Here is a 15,659-nt window from a genome sequence, read left to right as displayed (position 1 = left end):
AAGTAATAAAAATCAGTTGAGAAGTAAATGACAGAATAGAGGTAGCAGCCCAAAAGAACTCTCCCAAAATTCTCCTCTAAACAACTTTACAATAACACTACAAATCAAATACTGGAGCAGCAGAGACAATCAAAGGTCAAAGTGAAACCTTCATCCTCCCTAAGATAACTTAGGAGTGGCAGGAGAAGTCTGTGACCCTAGGGTAGGGGCCAGCCAGGAAACATACATATCTATGAAAGGATTAAAAATTAAAGGGTTGAATTAAATACATAAAAATGTGGTCACCAAAATTATTACTCAAATCAGAATGGCTTTATAGCAATTTACTTATAAAATAGAAGGGGAAAATGAAAGTAAGAAAATGAGATAGTGAAAATAATTACTCTAGCTGGTCAGAACCAGGCAGGGCTTCAGAGACCCCAGCAAAGGGAGCCCAGAAGTAAATTAAACAAGGGTTTTAGCCACAAGGTCTCCTCCAAGACAAGGGGCCTCTCTGGAGGCTAGTACCTCCAGAAAAGCCAGGAAAGGGAGTCAGTCTTTTTCACTCACCCACATAGTTCTAAGAGGAAATCCAAGAGCCGTCTGAGGTACCAATCCGGAGCTCCTTCAAGTTCAAGTTCAAAGGTGAAAGAGCTGCTCACAGGAAGTTCTTGCCACTTTTAAAGACCCTTCCTTTTGTCACTTCCTGTGCCTTCCTTCCACTTTACATGGACCAATTGCAGCTATAACTTTCCTTAGGACTGCCCAGGGGGAACTCAGTCGATTCTGATTCATTACTCACTTTCACACACGTGGGTCACAGACCTCCCCCACTTACGGATAAGTGGGGTGTATATGCTTCTGGTGATTAGATCTAAAAATGGGCAGGGGAGAGTTAATTCCATCTTCACAGCTGTAGCACTTGTAGTGATCCATGGAGACAGTCCCAACAGGGGCAGCAGCAGTTTCTGGAGCTCTTAGCCCAGAGATAATAAGGGGGTCAGATAATTGGTCAGAAGGAGATCAAAGGGACCCTTTACTTCCATTGGGGAAAGAACTGGGAGATATTTGGTAACTTAATTGCCCACATGCATTTGTGGGTCATAGTTCCAGGACAGAAAAAGAGCACTTGTGATTGCTCCTAAGTGAGCAGGGACCATGACTGCAGTTCTAAGACAGATGAGAGCCATTGCTTGCTGCTCCAGAAGAGTAGGAGAAGTAGTCCTAATCCCAAGCCTGAGAGAAGCACTAGCACCTTTAGCTACAGGGGACCAGGGGCCTTACCTGGAAAAGACCACAGCACAGACCAGGAGTGGAGTGACTACACATCTCACCAAATCATACAACCTTGGAAACACTTAAAACTTGTAGACCCCTGAACTAACTCTGAAAACAATAGCCCAAAAAAGCCTGAAGCTTGAAACAGTGCCTGCCCACCCTGAGGTGAGCAAAACCCAACTTGAATATAGATCATGTTAGATGATCTGGATATGTTTAAAGGCCTTGTCACACACTATTCATAAATGCAAATTGCCATTGGTAATTTTCTGGAGTCTCTCTTACACCCATTATGCATCTTCGAACTGAATTTTGGCTTATCTGTAATTGTTAATCTTCCAGGAATGTAGTATTTTATTCTTAGAAGAAAGGTGGGCTCTGATAGCAGTGAGCAGTTGTAAAGTATTGAAAATATGCATAATTACTCAAATGTAATCCAATTCAGTCACTTCCTCTTAATCATGTCTGTCCACAAGTTACATATTAATAGATTAATCTGATGATATAGCCATTCAAGCAATAAGTCAACAGCATTTAAGTGGCTATACTAGATTCAAGGGAGTAGTTCCTCCTCTTCAGGAGACTATATTCTATTGGAGGACAAAATATGTTCATAAGTAGCTCAATACTAGTTATTTATAAAATAAATACAGAATGACTATGGGTGGGGCCAAACAACTAGGTGAATCAGGAAAAGTCTCAAGAAAGAAGTAGCAATTGAGCTAAAGCCTGAAGAGAATCAGGAATTCTATAAATAGACTTGAGATGGGAGAGAATTCTGGGTATAGAGCAGAACCTCTGTAAAGGCTGAAAGCAAGAAATCATGTATTACAGTAAGGCAATAGTGAGTAAACTAGTTTAAAGTATAAATCATCTGAGGGGAATAATGGATAATAAGTCCAAAGAAATATCCTAGCACCAGATTGTAAAGGCCTTTAGATGCTAGACTTTTATTCTTACGCAATGGAGAGGCACTGAATTGTCTTCTCAGAAGAATATAATCAGACCTGTATTTTAGGAATACAGTGATCATTCACCTATCAAGGGAGTTACTGTCCAGAGACCCCAGTGATAAGTGGAAATCAATGAAGTAGCGGCATTATGTTTATTTTATTATTTATATATTTTTCTAGGCTTTATTAACCCTTCCCACTCTCCTATAAATCTTTTCCACACTCTTATTAACTTATAGTCACTAAGCCAATCAGCACCTAGGATATACAACATAGCACTTTGGTTGGTTGCCTTTCATTCTATCAGCCAATAGTGTGCGGCAATAAGTGAAACTTGGTGATACAGAATTAGATGTGTGTGTGTGTGTGTGTGTGTTTGTGTGTATATATATATATAAACCTGCAATACAATGAAACCCGGATAAAGTGAACCATGCTATAGAGAGGGATTAATATCAGTTTAGTAGATCTATGGAAGATATCCTGAAAATTTTCAAAATAAAAAGTTCAGTTAAGAGGTTATTAAAATAATCCAGTTAAGTAGTAATGAGAGCACAGAATAGGATAATATGGAATATAGAAGGAATGGGAAGGATGTGAGAGATGTTGAGGAGGTACAAATGACAAGACAATAACTCACTGAATATGGGTTTAGAGCAGCGGTTCTCAATCTCCCAATTTGTAGCAATGAGAATACTGTAAAGATTAAAATTTAGGGGAGACTGAGGCAGGTAGAAATTAGTTTCCCTCTGCAAGGATTATTATATTTTTATGAGGTTTATTAAAGGTTAAGGATTAAAGAAAATACAGAATAAGAAAGCACATGCCTAGGCCAGAGAGGCCTAGACAGGATAACCTCACATCATGAAAGAGACGCGTCTGTTCCAAAATAGAAGTCCAAAAAAAGAACCCAAGCCTATTCACAACCAGGTTTAAATATCCCATCTCACTCTCAGCCCAGGTGAGAATTTAGTGAGATTAGAGGGCATTCTGGGGAAATGGAGCAAGGATTTCTGGGGATTGAAGTCCTTGATTTGAGTCTATTTTTATATTCCTCCTGTTTGATCCTCTGGGGAGGAATTCCCCAAAGGATCATAAAAACATAATCAATTTGAAGATTACAATAATTTGAGGATAAGAGAAAAGAAACAAAAAACCAATAATTGCTGGACTCATTGACAAAAAGCCAGTTAGGGGCCAATCCCCTTTGGCATGAAAGTATACATACAAATAAATGTTTGATCAACTACACCCAAAGTTCATTATTGTGCAGCTTGTTGTAGCAGTCCACCCCTAGCTATGGGCAAGGGGAACAGTTGGTATGTACAGATTGCCTTAGAAGAGAGCATGCTCAGTCTTGAGCATGCTCAGTATTGCACATGGCTGGGAAAGCCTCTGACCTTTGACCCCAGCTTCCCCCTAGGTTAGGCGGGAACACAGGTTTCTTTGTGCTCACCTGGTTAAGAGAAACCACACCTATACCTTGTCATTAACCAATGAGAATCATCCCTGTGTACTGTGTATATTTGCATATCAAAGATTATATATAGCCCAGCAAGCTCTGCCTCTATCTCTCTCTCTCTTTCAGGCTAGCTGATGGCTGTCCTTGCTGGAGCCTGGCCCCATCTTTAATCTTTCTCTATCATCTCTCTGACCTGTGTGGTATTAAATGTGGATCTCTGGACTGGTAAAAGCCTTTGGAAGGGTCCTTTGATCAGAGCTTAGCTGTGGCTCATTGAAAATTAATAAAGACTCATTCCTGCCACCTCATATCTCTAATTTGACTCCGTCATCCCCCTTGTGGTATCTAAAACGTCTATCCTATCTCTATCTTCCTACCTTAAAGCTTCTCTCCCCTCTGAGGAAGCTTTACTTGTAGTCTGGAGACTTCTTCATGGTGTCTTCTCCAACAGTTCAGTTTCTGGATTCAGAGAGGTAGCATCTTTCTTTACCTAAAATTCTTCTAAAAAGGAATTTTAAACTTTGCAATTTAAATAATGATATTTTTTACATTCCCCTGTTAAGAGGGTGATTGAAAAATACAGGATCAATTAGGGATGCATGGCTGAGGTATGAGGTATATGAATCAATTGGTAAGAGAAATTAAAAAGATATCAGAAAAATCCAAATAAAAAAGAAAAATTTCTGGATGAAAATATAGACTATCAAAGTCTTATGTGTAAAAATTCCAAGTAAAGGAAAATAAATCTATAACAGGTCCTTGAATCAGGGCCCAATCAAAATGATCTAAGCAATGATGCATTTACCCAGTCAGTAGCCAGGACTACAGAAAGGTACCACACTATGAAAGGCAGAAAAAGGACCAGATTGTAGGAGCCAAGGTTTCGGGGATACTCATCTGAGTATTTTCAGAGTGAGTGTGGACACAAGGAAAGCCGATGTCATAACATGTTAAACACAGTAACCTTGAGTCTTCACACTAGGTTCAAGACCTTTGCATTAGCCTAGAAGTGCATCAATCCATCCTGGATTGGGTTTTCTTTGGCTCTGTGCAATGGCTCTTTTGTGTATATCTTGTCCTGGAATCAGACAGAATCATTAAGCAAAGTCCCGTAATTTATTTAAATAATTAGTGGCATTGTTTTTATAGTCACAAGCTTTTAGGGCATGCATTAGCAAATGTATCTTAAACTTATAGTACTGAAAAGTCAAAAAGTTAAAGAAAACCTTAATGCTGGTGACATGTGCTTGAAATATAAAAAAAGAGAGAAAAATGTATAAAAAGCCTGAAAAAGTATACTGGACGTGTGAGAAAAATATAATAAAAGAGTTTTAAAAATTCAAAAATGTAGCTTATAATCATTGACACGCTGTGTCAGCTAAGAAAATACAGAATGCAAGGCTTTCTCACCAAAAAAGAGATCCATTTCCTCTTCATATCTGGCCATGATCACTGTGAGTATAAGGTAAATGAACTGAACAAGGTAATATTTTTCATTTTTAAAGAATAGTAGTACAAATATGCTGGATATCAATATCCCCAAAATTCTTAATAGCCCAATTAATTACAATAGCAAACAAACACACTATCATATTTCACATAAGTTGCTGTATGGCATTTTTAAAAGGCTACAAATTGATGGATATTTGTCACAAGTTTTTGCAATCATAGCAAATCTTTCAATGTTGGTAATAAACTTATTTTTAAACAAAATAAAACTAATCTTGGGTTTAGAACATAATCAAGAAATCTATATATCATTATAGTGGAAGTAAAATAGTGAGCTGAAGATTATAAATTAGAGGTGCTCCTTTTTTGGAGGCTTTATAGGGGTACAAATGCCCTGAGATTAACTGCCCCAACTTCCATTCACATATTTAGAAATATGGGAAGATTGGGGGTTATAAAATGTATTTCACTTCAGCTAGAATTGGCCTTACACCTTGTGTTAGGGGCAGGCAAAAATAACCAGAGTTTGTTAAAAAAAATTCCAAAAATCATATTTAAAAAACCCTTAAAATCAGTTGAGATATTTAGCACATTAAATTTTCCAAAGTCCATCTATCCTCTATGTGACAATTTACAAAGTCAAAAATAGGGAAAAAAAGCTTTTTTCATAATGGGCTTAATTACAATGATATTTGTTCAATAGTTATTGGGAAAAAACAACAGAATATAACAGTATTTAAACCCCATACATTAAAATGATTCAGTGTAACAGAATAATATTGAATGCAGTAATATATGAATTTAAAAGCACAAAGTTAAACCTTAAACAAAGCAAACAGTAAAATGCAATAGAAATATAGAGATTTATATAAACCATTGGAGTCTGAAATGCCTTAAAATATAGCTTTTAGTCTCTTTGAAGTTCCTTGGGTTTTTTTGTTTTTGTTTTTAATTATCCATTTAGATGCCTATTGTCCAAAGGCAAATTGATAAGGGGTAAGCAATGAGATCCAAGCGATCTGCTCAGGGCCACATGGCCATGAAGTGTCTCAGGCCAGACTTTAACCAGAAACCTCCCATCTCTGGGCCTGGCTCTCAGTTCACTGAGCTACACAGTTTTTTCCCCATGGTTAGCTAAATGGTAGTAGGGAGCTAAATATTTTCCCTGACAGGCAGGTGAAGTCAATAAAAGGATCAATGCAATTAAAAGATATCCTTGTAAAATAGCCATGTTTTTAAGTTCCTGTTTGTAAGTCTCTTTCTTCTCCTCTCCCTTTTCTCTCTCTCCTCCTATGATCTGCCCACATGGTCAATACTCCCATCCATGTGGAGGCTTAGCCTAAGGGAAAATTACCCATTCTCCTTTTCCTCTTGTCTCTCCCCTCCTACTATCTGCCCACGTCGTCAATACCCGGGTTGTTACCAGCTGGTAGAAATGAGTCCTGAGCGATCTGCTCCAAGGATTTGGGTGATGAGCTGGCTGGGGTCGCGCTCGGGGGTCTAGGGCGCAGAAACAGGCAGGCAGTGGCCAGTGGATGGCTGCAAGCAGGAACACAGGCAGGCAGGGCCAAGAGATCGGGCATCAGGTGAGAGGCCAGGAGCAGGAGCAAGAGCCGGAGCGGGCCGCTGGGGTGGTCAGGGCCGGGACCAGATGAGGACAGAGAGAGGTCAGGATTGGGGGCTGCAGGCAGGAGCTGATCAAGATGGTTTTCTAAAAAAGCATCTTGAAGATGCTCTTCAGAACATCTAGGCTATCCTTCTTTAAAAAAAATTGAGAGTCTTTGTTCCCATTAGGTCTAGTCATACTAGAGGCTATCCATACTCTCTTAACAGAGTCCACGATGCCCTGGGTACCAAAGTGACCATTTTTATGAACAGATTGACAAATTTGGTGATAGAAACTTCTAGGGAGCAGGGGTTTCCCTTCAGATGACACCCATACTCCATTAATCTGTTTTGCTTTAAATTTTTGTTTCCATTTTTCCACTTCCTTTTCATTATAGGAAAGTGGTAAATTTAAATCATCAGTGGTTGTTAATGTTAAAATTAATCCAGGTCCTTTCATGGCTTCTAGCTTTGCAGCAGCATCTGCTCGGTCATTTCCCCTAGAGACAGGGTCAGAGCCATCTATATGGGCAGAGCACTGAACTACAGCTAGGGCTTCAAGCAGTTTGAGAGCAGAAAGAACTTCATTAATAATTTCTGCATTAGCTATGGATTTTCTAGCTGAGGTTAAAAATCCTCTCTGGAGCCATAGCATCCCGACTGAGTGACAAATGCCAAAAGCATATCTAGAATCCGTATAAATTGTTTCCTTTTTACCCTTGGCAATTATACAGGCATGTTTCAGAGCTATGAGTTCTGCCCCTTAAGGGCTAATATTAGAGGGCAGCGAAGCTGACCACTCAGTGGCAAATTCTGTGACTACAGCAGCTCCAGTGTAGCGTATGCCATCTCTCATAAAAGAAGAACCATCAGTAAATAAGACCAGATCTGCGTTGTTTAAGGGAGTGTCCAAGAGATCATCTCGAGGCTTTTCTGCCATGGACACTAGTGTTTCACAACTATGTAATGGTTCTCCTGAAGTTGGTAAATCTGGAAGCAAGGTGGCAGGGTTAAGAGTTGAACAGTGCTTCAGGGTAATGTTTTCATTGTTTAACAAGGTTATTTCATACTTTGTAATCCGCTGATCAGAAAATGCTTGTGTTCTATGTCTTAGCAACAATGCTTCTACCTCATGTGGGAACATAATTGTTAATGGGCATCCTAATACTAGATCAACAGTTTTTTTTCACTAGTTAGGCTGTAGCAGCTACTCCTCTGAGACATGGTGGTGCTCCTGATGCTACTGGGTCCAGTTGGGCAGAATAATAAGCAATTGGGCATTGAGAAAGTCCCAAAGTCTGAGTTAAAACACCTGAAGCTACCCCTCTTCGCTCATGTACATACAAAGTAAATAAATAGCTTGTTGTAATCTGGGATGCCTAGAGTGGGGGCAGATGGGATAGCCTTTTTTAGATCTAATAGAGCTGACAGGTGTTCTGGTTCTAATTTGAGGGATTCAGGGACCGAATCCCTTGTTAGTGCTATAAGGGGTTTAGTAATTTCCACAGAGCAAGGAATCCATTGACTACAAAACCCTGTTGCTCCCAAAATTGTTCTCAACTGTTTCTTAGTGGTAGGAGCACTTAAATTTCGAATATTCTCAATTCATTTGGGAGAAATCAAGCAGGCACCTGCAGTCAGGATGAACCCCAAATATTTTACTTTAGGGAGGCACCACTGAACCTTATCCTTTGAGATCTTATGCTCTCTTTTGTGTAATTCCAAAAGAACGTATTTGCTATCTTCCTGACATGTTTCCGCATCTGTTGAAGCCAAGAGTAGGTTATCTACGTACTTGATTAATTTGCTGTTTTTAAATTTTATATTATCTGTATCTTGGCTCAAAATTTGCTCAAATAAGCTCAGACTGTCTACAAAACCTTTTGGCAAACGACTCCAGGAGTGTTGAAGGCCCTGCTAGGTGAAAGCAAAGATATGCCTCGAGTTCTCATGTATGGGTATGGAAAAGAAGGCTGAGCACAAGTCTACTACTGTAAAGTATGTAGCTGTGCTAGGAATAGAAGAAATAATAGTATTGATATTGGAAACTACGGAGTGTCTCTTTATAATGTGATTGTTCACAGCCCTCAAATTCTGCACGAATCTATAGAAGTGTTTCCCATCGGGCCCTCTTTTTGGTTTTTTAATGGGCAGGATGGGCGTGTTGTATTCAGATTTACAAGGGATTATTATTCCCTGTGCAATTAATGAGTTAATTACTGGGGTAATTCCCTCAATTGCCTTTTTTGAGAGGGGATACTGAGGAATGGAAGGAGGTGGGCTAGATTTAATTTTTATCTGCACAGCAACAGCCGACTTAAGTAAGCCTACATCAGAAGAAGATGTGGCCCAAAGAGACTCTGGTATATCTTCAGGTATTGCAAAGGTGGGATGCTCTTTTTTCTCTTGACTCTCTGAGACAATTAAAGGGAGTAAATATAAAGATTCCTCCAATACTTCCAATGATAAAAAAACCATCTGGGGAGCAAGTTATTGTGGCTCTGAGTTTGCATAGAAGGTCCCTCCCCAGCAAATTTAAAGGGGAGTCAGGCATCAAAAGGAAGGAATGTTGTACCTCTAGGGGTCCTACAGACAACATTCTAGGGGGAAGTCTTTTAAATCTTTGGGGTATTCCTGATACTCCCATTACATTCTCTGAGCCAACAGAATAATATTGTAAATCAGGTGTTCTCTTTAATACAGACCAGGAACCTCCAGTGTCTAATAGACAATCATAATAGGTGTTACCCACCTTTAAAGTAACATGAGGTTCATCAGTATGGGGGGGTAGTGGATAGGGACAATGGGTAGTAGGACATCAGAGTCTGGAAAATCAAAGGTTGTATCCTCTGATTCCTGTGCCCCAGCCCCCCCCTGACACCTTCATTGTGTTTGGGAAGTTCCTTGGGCACCCCCCTGAAAAGTGCCCCCCTCAAGGGCACCCCCCTGAGGGGCATTAGCACCTCGAGTCTTTTTGGACCATATTTTTATATATTGATGTGGAGTTATTTCATTTGAGTTATCATTTTCCCAATATCCATTCCTAAAGTTGTGGTTTTCATTGTCATAATTATATTTATTTCTATAATTATCACTTCTGTAGTTGTTATTAAACTGAGTATTCCTTCCTATAATCTTGAGAAAAGCTCTACACTGTACCATATTGTGGCCCTTCTTCCCACAGAAGTGGCAGGTAATGGATTGGTAATTAGATTTTTGGAGACGGGCAAGTGTCATTGGTTCATTATCATGCCCACTTTCTAATTTAGCTATCCTCTCTATTACACATCTCATTTCTTTCTTCATTTCCTCCATGTCATCATTATTTTCTTCCTCCTTTTCTTTGTTTCCCTTTAAAACATATATAGCTGTTTTTCGTAATTCTTCAAGGTCCATCTCTGACCATCTTGGACATTGTGTTCTAAAATAATTCTTAATTGCTTTGCAAGAGTTATTGACAAAGATCCTTCTAACTTGTCTTAAGCTATTCTCTTTAGTTAGGTCCCAATCCAGGTATCTGTCCCCAAACTCGATTATTCTATCCATGAATCTGGAGGGTGTTTCTTCCTCCTTTTGCTTAATTTTTTCAAGTTCCATCCACTTATCTGTACTGTCTGCACATTCCCTCATTGCTATAAGGATGGTCTCTCTACAATGGTATAGTTGTAGATAATCCTCAGGGTTGTTATAGTCCCATTCGGGATCCTTAGATGGCCAATGTGCTGCATTCCACCTCTGGGTTTTGTTGACATGAGCAATTATTTTATTTTTCTCACGTTCAGTTAAAAAAGCCTGTAGCAAGTTCTCAACTTCCTTGTAAGCCGGATTATACTGAAAAAATATGTCTCCCATCTTTTTTGTTACTAGAAAGGGATCTTGTTCATATGTGGGGATATTTTGTATAAATTCATTTATTTCTTGGAGAGTAAAAGTATCCTGTGTCTTAAAGTCACCACATCCCCATTCCATCCTATTTCAGGTACTTCTCTTAGAGGAAACTGGCCTCTAGTTGAATTTTGTACCTGTGGGTCAGTTTGACAAGGACAGGTTTCTCTAGGAGGACGAGATCTCCTTTGAGCTGCAATTTGGTGTTCTGTAGGAGAGGGAACATGAGAAACTGGGATTGCAGGGGAAGGGTTCTGGGGATTAAATTCAGTCAAAATTTGCACTACACAAGAGAAGCAGTCTGTTAACTGAGCTATAGGGAAGGTGTTTTCCATCTCTATTTCAGGGAAGGAAATTTCCTCATTCAAAGGTTCAGAAACAGGTCTGTTTCTGGTAGAGTGGGTGTTTGCCAATTGATCCTGTAAGAAACATTTTAGATCTTCTAATTGGGCTTGCATTTTATTCTCATTTTTTTTTTATTTTAGCATTTCTAAATACCATTTTGAGGAGTACAAAAATGACATTACATATTAATATAAAAAATTGGAGGTATCCTGCATTCCTCAATGTCCCTAATTCTTCAACTGCCATATAAATGTCGAAGAATGTAGTATTCATTTATATATATATATATATATATATATATATATATATATATATATATATATATATATTTTGTAATTATTTTTCTAATGGTCTTCACAAAACACATGGGGAGCAGGACAAAGCAAAAACTTTCCACAGGTTGTTTTGTTTGTTTGTTTGTTTGTTTGTTGTTGTTGTTGTTTTCACTCCTAATCTAGGCAGTTGTTCCCTAAGGGAAAGGATATTTAGAAATAGCTCTCCCAGCCAGGACCTTAGGGCCCTGTTGCTAGGATTTTAAAAAAAACTGTGTTCTGTCTAACTATCAGAGTCACACAGCTGGGAAGTATCTGAGGTTCGATTTGAACCTTGGACCTTCTGTTTCTAGGCCTGGCTCTCAATCTACTGAGCCACCCAGCTGCCCCTTAAGATTAAAGGAAGAAAAAGAAAAACTTCTGATTCCAATTTAACTTAAGGAGAAAAGAGAAGAGAGAAGTTTTATACTCACTTGTTCTAGCAGCTGTGTCTTTAAGTCTAGTTAGCTGTTAAAAAGGACTGAGTGGTGAGAAAGTAGAGTAAAAAGGCAAGAAAATTCAGGAAGTTTATTGAGGGAACTCATTAGACTTCCATGGTCAGCCACAATGAGATATCAAAATCACTTTAAAAGACTGATATATATTAATTTGAGTTCGCCAAGGAATTCAGCTATGTAATTCCTAAATGACAGCTCAAGCCAACTGTCAACCTTTTTTATGATGTTTTAATTACAAACAGGAGGAAGAAAAGTATTAGAGGGAGAGAGAGGGAGAGAGAGAGGGAAAAGGGAGAGAAGAAAATAGGGCTTAAATACCCACTCTGCTTAGGCTGAGCCAAAGTGGGCCCAAGGCCCTGGATAGCCATGGCAAAGAAAGAGATCAGTCCCTATCACTCATGTGACCAAAATGGAGAAACAGTCTGTGGGCTCCTCCAACTCCAAGCACCAGGCTCCAACCACACTCTCTCCCTCCTCACAGGAAGTCTCAAGAACTCCAGAGGCTGTTCCCTACTTCACTTCCTGCATCTCACATGTGCCAATGGTGGCTCTAGCTTGATCTAGGACCACCCAGAGGTCTGCTCTTTTTTGCACATGTCTGTTGAAGGTCATATTCTCAAATAATTAAATCTTGAGTTTTGCTGCAGCCCTTCCTAATCTTGTTACCCTGAGTAAGGTGGAAATTGTAGTTTCCAAGACCTGATTCTGTTATTCCAAGTATCTCTATTGTTATTGATCAGGAAATAGCTAAATTCTATCTTCTAAAGAATGGCCTGAATAGGGTTGAGTAGTTTTGAAATTCACAATACATAATGCATATCAGGTATTTATATTCCGAATCATAACTAGCAAAATTACAGTTTTGAAGTAGCCACCAAAATACTTTTTTGGTTTGGGGTAACTGCAACATGAGGAACTATATTGTGGGGTCACGGCATTAAAAATGTTGAGAACCACTGGTTTAAAGTAAAAAGCTGACAGTAACTTTATGGCTGAGAATTTGGGATTCTGAAGAATGGTAGTTCCTTCAACAGAAACAGAAAAGTTAGAAGTGGTAAATTTCAAGGGTTTAACTGGGATATTTAGGTATAGCTTAGGTAGGTTGTTAGGTAGATGTTCAGTTATTTGGCAGTCAGTTGGAGGTATAACAGAATGGGAGTTCAATAGAGTGGAGGTCTGTATATGTAGAAATTGGAGTCATCTACATAGAGAAAATAGTTAAATCCATGGTTAACTGATGGGATCAGCCAGAAAGAATGTAGAAAAAAAAGAAAATAAAACACTAGAAGATGAGATGGAACATTATTGCTTAGTCTGCACAGAAACCATTTCAGTTAAGCTTTAGATTAAATAGTCACATTTATAGTTAAAAATCCCATACTAATATGTGATTTCAGTGAACACATTGAATACCTTCACTAAGAAGAAAGTCTTTAAAGTTACATTTTCTTCCAATGCATCAAATATTTTATTTTATTGATTAAGAAAATTTTTCCATGGTTACATGGTTGATGTTCTTTCTTTCCCTTCTCACCCCCTCCTGTAGCAGAAGCACAATTCTACTGGCTTTTACATGTGTCATTGATCAAGACCTATTTCCATATTTATTGATATTTGCACTAGGGTGATAATTTAGAGTCTACATTCCCAATCATATCCCCATTGTTAAGGGTAAATTTTAGGATTGAGATTGAATATATATATATATGTATGTATGTATATATATATATATATATATATATATATGTATGTATGTATATATATATTTTAGTGGTTGCCAGGGATTTAAATTCTAAATCCCAATGAAATATTCAAGTCAGAATGGAATTTTATGGTTTATTTACAATAAAAGGAAGAATTTAAGAATGAGGGAGAGAAAGGGAAAGGGAAAATCTGCTCCAGCTTGGTCTGAGCCAGGGGGAGTTCAGAGGCCTCAGCCAAGGGTTCTTCCCCAAAGATTAAATCTAGCTCGGCTTCTAGACTTGAGGCTTCCTCCAAGATGAGGGGTCTCCTTGGAGGCTGATACCTTCAGAAAGGGCAAGGGATAAGGGAGTCAGCCTTATCACTTACCACGTGGTCCCTTCAGGGAATTAGTCTGGGGTCTCATGCACCACCAACTCAAGTTCCACCACCAAAGTCTGCAAAAAGTTCCTCTCACAGGAAGTGATGTGAAATATAAAGGCAGTCCTTTACATCACTTCCTGTGTCTCACATGTACCAATGGTACCTTAAACTTGGATTAGGACAGCCCCAGGGGTTCAGTCAGTTGTTCTCATTTGTCACTTGCTAGCACACAAGGGTCAGAGACCATCCTCCCCCACAGTTAATCCTTAAGTGGGGGTGTACATTCCTCATTACTAAAATTCTAAAGACTAAACTGGGTGGAGTAAATCTAATATTCACACCATCCACCCATGTAATCAAGCAGTTGTTTTTCTTCACAGTTCTTTCTCTGGATGTGGATAGCGTTCTTTCTCATAAGTCCCTCAGATCATTGCACTGCTGCTAGTAGAGAAGTCCATTACAATCGATTGTGCCACAGTGTATTCGTCTCTGTGTATAAGGTACTCCTGGTTCTGTTTCTTTCACTCTGCATCAATTCCTGAAGGTCTTTCCAGTTCACATGTAATTCCTCCAGTTCATTATTCCTTTGGGCACAATAGTATTCCATCACCAGCAGATACCACAATTTGTTCAGCCACTCCCCAATTGAAAGGCATTCCCTCATTTTCCAATTTTTTGCTACTACAAAGAGCACATCTATAAATATTTTTGTATAAGTCTTGGAATTCTACCTCCAAAAGAAAAAAAAAGGATGAGACTGAAGAAATGGTTTTACATTTACAGAAAGAAGCAATGGTTAAACCATATGAAAAATGACTCTTACCCAGTTAAAAGAAGCTGAAGATGATTTTGATGATGAAGATATGAGGACTACAGAAATATATAGACAAAAGCGTTTACAACAGCGGTTCTCAACCTCTCAATTTGTAGCAATGAGAATACATAATGCATAGCAGGTATTTACATTCCGAATCATAACTGTAGCAAAATTACAGTTTTGAAGTAGTCACCAAAATAATTTTTTGGTTTGGGGTCACTGCAACATGAGGAACTGTATTGTGGGGTCACAGCATTAGAAAGGTTGAGAACCACTGGTTTACAAGAATGGAAAGCTCTTCAGAAAACACAAAAAATTGGGGAACTATGAGAAATTTCTGGTGACCAATATGTGAAGGAAGTTACAAACGCAGAAAAAGATGTCTGGGTTATAATTCACATATACTGACCAAGCATCCAAATGTGTTTACTGCTTAATCAGCATCTGAGTGTTCTAGCAAGAAAATTTCCAGAAACTAAATTTGTTAAGGCTGTTGTAAATAGCTGTATTCAACACTACCATGGCAGGTGTTTACCCACAATTTTCATGTATAAAAATGGTCAGATAGAAGGAAAATTCATCAGAATTATTGAATGTGGAGGAATAAATCTGAAGTTAGAAGAACTTGAATGGAAACTAGCAGACGTTGGAACTATATGAAGTGACTTGGAAGAAAATCCTAAAAAACAGGTTGTAGACATGATGGCATCTTCCATTAGAAACATTTCTATTTATGACAACAGTAATAGTTCAAGCAGTGACAGTGATGAAAACAAATGTCCTTAAAAATATTTAATAAATGGCTTTCCACTGTATAAAAAAATAAATAAACACCTACTAAGGCAAAAATTAAACAAAAAAGTCTTTGCTCTCAAGGAATTCATAGCCTAATAGGAGAGATAACATGCAAACAACTAAGTGCAGAAACAATCAAAGTTCCAAGATTCTGATCCCAAGATTCCATTGTTAATGGAGTTGGGAGAGAAATCCTCTCCTAAGCCCTGAGGCAAAAAGCTTTTCCCCTACAAGAGTCAGAGTTTTCTTCCATAATTC

The 15,659-nt window shown here is 38.6% G+C and overlaps 1 pseudogene; it reads left to right on the top strand.

The window, feature by feature from the left end:
- The first annotated feature begins 13,583 nt into the window (after positions 1-13,583).
- On the top strand, positions 13,584-15,407 carry LOC100619081 (phosducin-like protein 2; annotated as a pseudogene).
- Positions 15,408-15,659: the final 252 nt, after the last annotated feature.

Source organism: Monodelphis domestica, chromosome 3 (assembly GCF_027887165.1).
Source record: "Monodelphis domestica isolate mMonDom1 chromosome 3, mMonDom1.pri, whole genome shotgun sequence".
Lineage (NCBI taxonomy): Eukaryota > Metazoa > Chordata > Mammalia > Didelphimorphia > Didelphidae > Monodelphis > Monodelphis domestica.
This window is presented reverse-complemented; position numbering and strand designations above follow the sequence as displayed.